Here is a 9,778-nt window from a genome sequence, read left to right as displayed (position 1 = left end):
CAGGAACCTTGGCAGCTCTTTTGTCGGCGCGGGTAGCGGCCACCTCCGCCGATCTCAAATCTCCTGCAACTCGCAGATCGACACCTCCGCCGGCTGACGGGTCAACGACTTCAGTGTCGGCAGCACGCGAAGAAGACCCAGCATCAACGGCCTTCTTGAACTGATCGGCGTATCGAGGAAGACGAGTGTTAACTTTTCCCATCCCTAAGCGCGGTAGACCTAAAAAGGAAAACAAAAGTGTGACGACCCAATAACCACCAAGGAGAGCAACAATCGATACAACAGAATAAGCAGGAAACTCACGAGATCTCTGAGTAATCGAAGGCCAATCAATCGCCCCTCTCGCTCTGATCTTCCTGAGATTGTCGAAAAAACCTGGAGGATGAGCACGCAAGCGAACGACAGGCTCTGCAAGCAACAACNACGGAACGACAACAGGAACCTTGGCAGCTCTTTTGTCGGCGCGGGTAGCGGCCACCTCCGCCGATCTCAAATCTCCTGCAACTCGCAGATCGACACCTCCGCCGGCTGACGGGTCAACGACTTCAGTGTCGGCAGCGCGCGAAGAAGACCCAGCATCAACGGCCTTCTTGAACTGATCGGCGTATCGAGGAAGACGAGTGTTAACTTTTCCCATCCCTAAGCGCGGTAGACCTAAAAAGGAAAACAAAAGTGTGACGACCCAATAACCACCAAGGAGAGCAACAATCGATACAACAGAATAAGCAGGAAACTCACGAGATCTCTGAGTAATCGAAGGCCAATCAATCGCCCCTCTCGCTCTGATCTTCCTGAGATTGTCGAAAAAACCTGGAGGATGAGCACGCAAGCGAACGACAGGCTCTGCAAGCAACAACAAAAACAAGATAAGTGTTAGAAGCCAATCAAAGAAAATCAACAAGTAAGGATAAGAAACAGCAAAGCTACCGGGAACCATATTCCACACAGTAGCATAAAACATATCGAGGTTGTCAACCGACGTCTCATCTAGCTTGACAAAGAAAAAGTAACGCTGCCAATGACGAATCTTCTTCTCAGCTCCGGTGACGATCTGATAACCTGATTTAGCACTAGTATAAAAGTACCCCTGACTACCTCTGACTTTCGTAAACCTGGTAGCCTCCTCAAGGAAATGTATATCAACCTCTACGCCACAATCGGTACCCATTATCGCCAAACCAACTGCGTTGCGAATATCTCCCACAGAAAGCTGGGAGATAGCTATCTTGCGCCTCGCGCAGTAACGCGTCAAAAACTCCGGCAGAGGAAACCAAAGACCACAATCAGTAAAATAATGCTTATAGAGGGCAATAAAACCCGCTGGAGGCGTCCAAGGACGCTCGTGGGGTTCAGGAGATCGAAAAACCAAACCCTCGGGCATCTTACACCACCGCATCATCTCGGCAATGGTATCTGATGTGCACAACGAAGGACCGTGATCTGCCGGACCGGCTGAAAGACTGGCACCAATCGATGCAGCACTAAGACAAAAAAACAGCTGAACGAGGACCAGTATCCTCGGCCGGGACAACGACCATAGGACTCCCACCGGAACCACTGTCGCTATCTTCGCTGAATTCGAGAATATCAGCGAAATCGTAGTCGTTAGTCAAACTATCAAAATCTCCACACTCTGCTCCAATGTCAACACCAACGTCATCGGAAGCATTTTAATAGCCGATACCAGATTCCCTCGTGAAAGCGCGTCGGATCCCCGCAAGAGTTTTACCACGCGCATGTATTGGGACCTGCGGCCGAGATCTTTCGTCCTTCCTGGATGTCGGTCTGCAGCGGGAGAAATCAGAACCAGTAACGAGTTCATCGATGCCGAGCTCATCACTCCTAAGTTCATTACCATGGCCGAATTCATCGGTTCGATACTCTTCAATCACGGGCTCGTCGACGCCGAGCTCGTCGTCATTGCAAACCTCGTTATGCCGCACTTCGATCCTCAGGGAGGCAGTCCCGAAATTCTCGACACCACCTTCAAGAGCGGCGGACCTGCCGATCTCAACCGCATTCCCGAACCTTGTCTCAAGCCGACCTCCCATCATCAGATCGGCATCACCATCATCGGAACCAGCGTCGTCTTCACCACCGCAAAAAACCGCATCGGGCCTTGCCGACCTCGAAAACCCCGAATTGACGATCCGCACTTGACGAATGTCGACCTCCTGAGGCCGATCGCAAAAATAGAACCGACCATCGGTCTCGCTGATCTCGCCTTAGCAAACTCTGCGCGACGACCTCCGACTTCGCCACTACCGAGCTCGCTACCATATAATGGATCTGCATTCAAGTCAACAAATCCAATGCCGAGCTCGGCGATGCCAGTCCCGAATCTTTCGTCGACCTCGGTTCTCCTCGTGCCGAGCTCGGCAATGCCGATCCCGAATCCTTCGTCGACCTCGGTTCTCCTCGTGCCGAGCTCGGCGATGCCAATCCTGAATCCTCTGTCGACCTCGGTGCTCCTCGTGCCGAGCTTGGCGACGCCGATCCCGAATCCTCCGTCGACCTCGGTCCTCCTCGTGCCGAGCTCGGCGATGCCGATCCCGAATCCTTCGTCGACCTCGGCTCTCCTCGTGACGAGCGGGTCCCCCCTCAGATCCGAGCCGACCGCAACACGAGCAGCAGTCCTGATCTCGCCCGAATCCAAGCTGATCTCCTCATCAAATTCCGTCGATCTCCGCCCACTGATTTCCGACGCACCTGCTTTCATGCTAAGCCGAGCACAACCGCCGAACTCTGAATTACAAGCATCAACGGGCGCCTGCCGATCTGAAGCGATCATCGGTGACCACGAGAAACCCAACAACGAAAACAGCGGCCGAGCTAGGTCTAGAGTGGGTGCAATCGAAAATAGAGAAAAGTACAGAGAGAAAGAAGTAAAAACCTGAAAGTAACAAGAGAAAGAAGAAATTACCTTTTATGAAGAGGAAGTAGCAAGTGAAGAAATTGAGAAGGAAGGGGATGCATAAATAAGTAATAAAATGGAAAAATTACTGTCAAATCCATCATCTCAATCCGCGATTCTCTTCTCTTTTTCGGGAAATTCATTGAAAGTCGCATTCAAGATAAAAACCGCAGGATTTTCCCAGTATCTCTCGAAAAACGAGCCCATAAGCAATCTGAGACGATCTGCGCCGAGCAGGCATATTACAAATAAATCAAGCATGCCCGCCGATCGCAGAAAAACTGACGCTCTCCAGACTAAGGGGGGGACTATTGTTGGACATGGGCTACGCCCCAATATGCCACTCGGCCTACAGTCCACTATATAAAGAAACAGTACTCGTTGGAGAAAGGAGGGAGACTCGCGTACAATACCCCGAGAGCAATACTTTGCGTCTAAAAACTCTTGTTATTCTCTGTATAATTTTCTGTTAGCTTCCGAGCTCGTCGTGACTCACTTGATAGTTCTCCTGTGAACTGACGAGCACGATCTTGACTCGTTTTAGTGACGACCTCGCATTCCTATCGTTAATAAAGAACAAACTTCACTCTTTTTCCCTAAAATCGATATTTATTTAGTGTTGTGCAATTCCGAGTACAAACAGTACTTATACTAGTAATTGTAATTATTATTGGATCGATCGAATCCCGTGAAAGACTCTATTTACGCCCAACTGTTTTAATCCATGTGTCACTTTGTCTAAAAAAGTAAGTAACTAAAGACACGTGAAGTCTTTTTCCTATTTTTATTTTTTTTGGTTTTACTTGTAAGGGGGGTCCAAATTCCAATGTGACGGTTAACAGTTAGACCCATAGTTTACGAGGCTGAGTCATACGGTGTCGTATTGCGATATTAATTATTCTTTTCCCCCTAAATCAAGGTCATTTGGAATTATGTTGATGGTGAAATTTGTACGTTAATGTAGCCGTTAATGGTGGTTTGCTTGGTCGTTGAATCTTAATCGCACGGTTCAAAATATGCCTGTAAAAAGTTCTTTAACGTATTTGAAAATAATCGCAGATGTGTAACGTAATTCTTGGCCTGAATCAGGTTCGTCATGAAGATTTACTTAAATTAAAAAGGAGGAAAATAATATGAAATGTGGATTTCACTATTCTTCAGATTAACACTATTATAAAAAATTTCTATCTATAAATAATAAAAATACCGTTAAATTTTCACCGGTCAAAGTTGTAGAATTTATATTAATAATTTAATATACGTACTAGTATACTATTAATGGTGGGGTTTTTTTCGAACATTGATCAATATTTGTTAGGCGAGTGATTAGTGGTGGAAACGAGACTGAACGTTAGAGAAGATTGAGTCGATGAGCTAAAAGCTTATTGAGTTCATGGTTCGATTTGTACCGCTACGTAACGTCTTGTCGAAATTATATTTTCTAGAATCCACTAGATCGTAGCTGTTTTCACGAATTTATATACGAATTTAAGTATGCCAAAGAGAATATTGAAGTCCTGGTAAATATACGTATATTCACGCGAGGCAATTATTAGACATCATATCAACACCACCCATCGTAATCTTATCTTTAGCAATCTTTTTTTCTTTTTTCTTTTGTCAAACTATCTTTAGCTATCTATCTAGTTCGAAGGATTATAGATCAAATGATAACGTGGTGGCCGGAGATAGAGGTGGCCAGAGGTCGGCGGTGGTCGGAGGTCTGCCCTGGCCGGTTGACGGAGGTTGGATTGATTAATAGGGATGGTGTGTTGTTTTGACTTGAGGATACAATGGTCATTAATATACAAAATATACAGCATATGATAGTTTGATGGTTATAATAGTTAGATAGTGAATTAAAGATTTTTTGTTGGTTATTGGTGCTAAATTCCAATTATAAAATAAAAATACAACATAGAAAAAAAAGAAAGACATTACTACTACTCTATTTGACTCTGTTTTTTTTTGAAGTTTTTAGTATCTAATCTACCTACTCTATTGCTCCCCCATCATCATCATCATAATTAATTCCATACCTTCAGACTCTATACTGTAGACGACGAAGCGATGAGGTTTAACAGGCATACAATTTTTGAATTCTTCTTCTTCTTACTTTCTTTGTTTCTTGAGAGATAAAAAATATGAAACTCTTCTTCTTCTTCTTACTTTCTTTGTTTCTTGAGAGATAAAAAATATGAAACTCTTCTTCTTCTTCTTCCTCTTCTTCTTCTTCTTCTTGATTCCAACAACCACATCATTGTCAAAACTAATGCCAAACAAGAGCCTAACGATTGAAACTTCGAGCCAAGGGATTTGAAAAGTGGCATATGATAGATGGCATTAGTTTTGTGTGCGGAACACCATGTTGAGGGATGAGTCTTCGATTTGCCCTGCAAAAGAGAAAGACGAAAAGAGTGAGACTAAGATGATGAAGAACAAGAAGATCGGAAGTTAGTCGGAGAAGAAGAAGTGGTCGTACGGAGAAGAGAAAAGAGGAAGGAGAAGATTGCTATTTTGTTGTTGTGGATTAATAAGACTAATGGGCTGGAGTTAAGCCCATTTAAGGTTTGTGTATTTAGTGTTCTTTAGACTATTAGTAGTGTTAGGCCCAAAATAAGAGTCTTGTGTTGTTTACTTAGTTTAACTAAGGAAGTTGATGAAAACCTTAGTTAGACTAGAGTAGATAATAGTTGTTGGAGTTGTTAGTGGCTAATAGCTAAGGTAAGGTTGCTTGTGTCCAGAAGTCTAATGTCTAGATATAATGATGTAATAGTTGCTAAGTCTAGAGTCTAAGTGAATGAGTGTAAAAGAAATCTACTATAAGTATGTAATGTGTGTGAAGTTGTAAAAGCATGAAAAATGATGAATGAATGAGAGTTCTAAGAAAATTGAGTTCTTTGAGTGAAGANGGGTTGTGTAAGGTTGCTTGTGTCCAGAATTCTAATGTCTAGATATAATGATGTAATAGTTGCTAAGTCTAGAGTCTAAGTGAATGAGTGTAAAAGAAATCTACTATAAGTATGTAATGTGTGTGAAGTTGTAAAAGGATGAAAAAAAGAGGATGAATGAATGAGAGTTCTAAGAAAATTGAGTTCTTTGAGTGAAGAAAGAAAAGAAACAAACTTAAAATCAAAGTGAAAATGTCAACACACCAATCTGAATTGTGGCGGTGATAAAATTCGTACTTGGTTAGGTTAATATGAAGATTACATCTCATTGCATCAACATAAATTTGCATTTAAGAAACATCTAATTAACCTTATTGATATGAAAACATAAATTCACTACAAATAAGCAAAAACAAAGCAGAACATAAGCAAAAACAAAGCAGAACATAAGCAAAATATTTGGTAAACTATAATACATATTTTATTTTCATGTATGTATTCTATGACATAATAAAATAGTTGCTAATTATTACTTTTGAAAATAGTGTGATAAAAACAAAAGTACGGATACAAAACTCTCATGTATAATTTGAATAAATTAATAACCCTAGCAAAAAATATTAGTGGGGACAATTCGTCATTTAATGGACTCGAACCCCTTACCTCAAGGGAATTGAAGACAAATCTAAAGCCAGTTTGCCATTAGATTGGCAAAGGCTGATCTCCACCTTCTTGGTGAGTCTTCTTTTGTCTTGCTTTATCTATAAGTAGTCAATAGTCACTGAGACTGATATTAAAAGCATTTGGACATGGGAACTTTTCTCAGATAAGAAGAAAGATATAAGTGCTCTGATCATAGGATTGACTTTTGGAATCAGCGTTGTGCTTCTTCTGATCACTTTCCTGGTCTTTCTTATATGTTTGGTGATGAAACAAAAGCCAACATAAGCAACCGTAGTCGTAGAGCCTAATGGTATATACATCACTTTCACTTTGTAACCCTCAGTTCTTAGTTTAGTTTAATTTAGATTCAAATATTATCAGTACAAGGATTCTTATATTCCATATTTGTTTGTTAGTTGATGAAACAGGGAACGTAACACAGCGAAGGCTGTTTGTTTGTCTACTTGATTTCCATGATAGTATGTGAGCTTCCCGAGATCACTCATTTCAAACTTGGCGGTCATCTCCTCTTTGAATCTGTTAATGCGGTATAGATCAGTGCCTGTGACAAATAAATCATCGACGTACACCGCTATAACAAGAAGACCTCCTTGTTCCTCCTTTCGATAGAACACTTGATAAACTGCAATTATGTAAGAATATGATTCAACTTGTTGTTCCATGCTCTAGGTGCTTGTCGCAGACCATACAAAGCTTTGTTTAATTTAATAAACCTAGTTCTCACTTCCTTTCTTCTCAAAACCCTCTGGTTGCATCACATACACACTGTTTCTCTTAGTTCACCATGGAGAAAAGCCGTTTTAACATCTATATGATGAATCCCCCAGCCGTTAGACGCTGCAAGGTTGATAAGTAGTCGTATGGTTGATAAGTAGTAGTCCTCGAAATCTACACCATACCATATTGTTGTACATACCCTTTAGCATATCAACAAGTCCGACCTTGTATTTGTTGATACTTCCATCCGAGTTCCTTTTGAGCTTGAAGACCCACTTAAGACCAATCGGTTTTGCTCCAACCGGCAAATCAACAAGGTTCCCAAGTGTTCAACTTCTCTATTCCCTTGTCTCCTTAGCGTTGTAGAAACTTCTTGGCTCATTATTTATTTAAGCATAAAAGTAGCATCTCTCCTTATTCAGCCAGTAGAACATAGTCATGAAGATGCTTAGGTTTGTTGATCTATCTCTGTGATTTCCTCATAATCGGTTGTGGCTGGTGTTCCTCTTCAATCTCGGCTTCTCTATCGCTTCCAACTTCTCTATTGGTTTCAGGCTCATCACTTCTTTCTGAATCTGCACTCTCATTCTCTTCGATATACTCATCCCCACTCTCATAAGTCTGTTTCTCAAGATTCTCCCTTGCTTCTTCAATACCATGATTACCAAACTCACCAAGAGTGATGCAGTCACTACTCTGTTCTGTACTATTTTTCCTCCATTTCCACCCTTTAGTTTCATCAAAAATCACATCACGACTTACTATAATCTTTCGATATTGAGGATCAAAAAGTCGATAAGCTTTGGATCCCTTATGTAACCAGATGAACGATCATCCTTGATCTGTCATCAAGTTTCCTCAGCAATGGCCCCCGTCAATCTTTGCATAACTAATACACCGAAAGATTCTTAGATGATCAATATTTGGTTTCTTAGTTCTGAAAGCTTCATACAGAGTTATATCCTTGAGTGCTCTTGTAGTTAGTGTTTCATTTACTAACTGATCTTTTCCCCCTTCTTTCTTATATGCTTGTCACCGTGGCTACTTTTAGTCTGAAGTGATCCCCTTCTTTCTTAAAGGTATGTATGTTTAAGTATGCAAAGGAGGCAAATAAAGCTAAGAGTATAGATGGCTCATTCTCACCAGCTTGGATAGGTTTTGGTAATTCCTTTGCCGCCCAAGAGGAGGGTGACCAAGCCATGTCGCACAGCTTCTAGGCTATTTCCAGGGTAATCAATTTACTCTTGATCACTTTAAAACTAGTAACTGTAAATTTGTTACCTTGTATCTTTTTCTTTTTTGGAATTTTTGTAAACTTGATTTCTACCACGCCTCTCATTATTCTTAGGGATTCCTGCAATCTGATGATATTGAATATTGATTTTGTTGGTTTGATCTTCAATTATTTTATAAACCTTTGTTTCATTCCTTGACAGTTTCAAATATATGCTGAAATTGATTTTGTTGATTTGATCTTCTTTCTTTTATCAACTCTGATTCCTTCTGTGACAGTTTTTTTTTTGAATCTTTAATTTCTGCTGAGATTGATATCTTTGATTTTATGGAGCCTAATTGTTTGCTTCTTTGACACTCAATGAATGGAAATGTTTTTTGTTCAGCCTTTTTCCCGTTTTTACTAATTAATTTATGTTTCCTTATTTGACAGTTTTGTTATGCTGATATTAATTTCGTCGGTTTGATGATCCTTCTTTATTTTACAAACTCTGTTTCCTTTTTTGTTTGTTAACAAACTCTGCTTCCTTTTTTTTTCCTCAAAAGTAAATTTTATTAATTTAGCAAATGTTTTTACACAAAGCTTCCAATAACCAATTTGGCTTTACTACAAAATTAACATAATAAGCATTATCAATACATCCATACTTTGCTAATGCATTTGCTACACTATTACATTTTTTTTTTGCAAATTTGAAAGCAGTTTGTCGTAATAGTAGGTTCCACATTACAAATTCTGCTTCCTTATTTGACAGTTTGGAATCTTTATACAATACCTCCTATATATTAATGCTGAAATTGATTTCGTTGACTTTACCTTTTTCTTTAGTTTTGATTTTGTTGACTGAAATTCACTTCATTGATATAATTTTCTTTGATTTTATTAATTTTGTTTCTTCTTTGACACTCAATGAAATATATATACAGTAAAACCTCTATAAATTAATAATGTTGGGACTAAGACATTTTATTAATTTATAGTGATATTAATTTATCTATAAATTAATAATTATTATTTTATAGTGTAAATTAATAATTATTAATTTATAGATATATTTTTAATTGTTTATTTTTAAAAAAATTATGAATTGGAACAACTATAGCAAAATAAGATTAAACTTTCGGATGTTATAAATTTTATGGTTTAGGAATTGAACTTGTAATATTTAGAAAGCACTATTTACAATAAATTACAAATATTATAGACAAATTGACTTATACACATGAGACACATAAATTCAAATCTATGAATAATAATATCAATTCTCCTATTTTAATAATCTGTCAAATTATCAAATTGTAAATGATGCATATCTAAAAATTAAAACTTTAAATTTAA

Source organism: Camelina sativa, chromosome 6 (assembly GCF_000633955.1).
Source record: "Camelina sativa cultivar DH55 chromosome 6, Cs, whole genome shotgun sequence".
In the NCBI taxonomy this organism is placed as follows: domain Eukaryota; kingdom Viridiplantae; phylum Streptophyta; class Magnoliopsida; order Brassicales; family Brassicaceae; genus Camelina; species Camelina sativa.
This window is presented reverse-complemented; position numbering follows the sequence as displayed.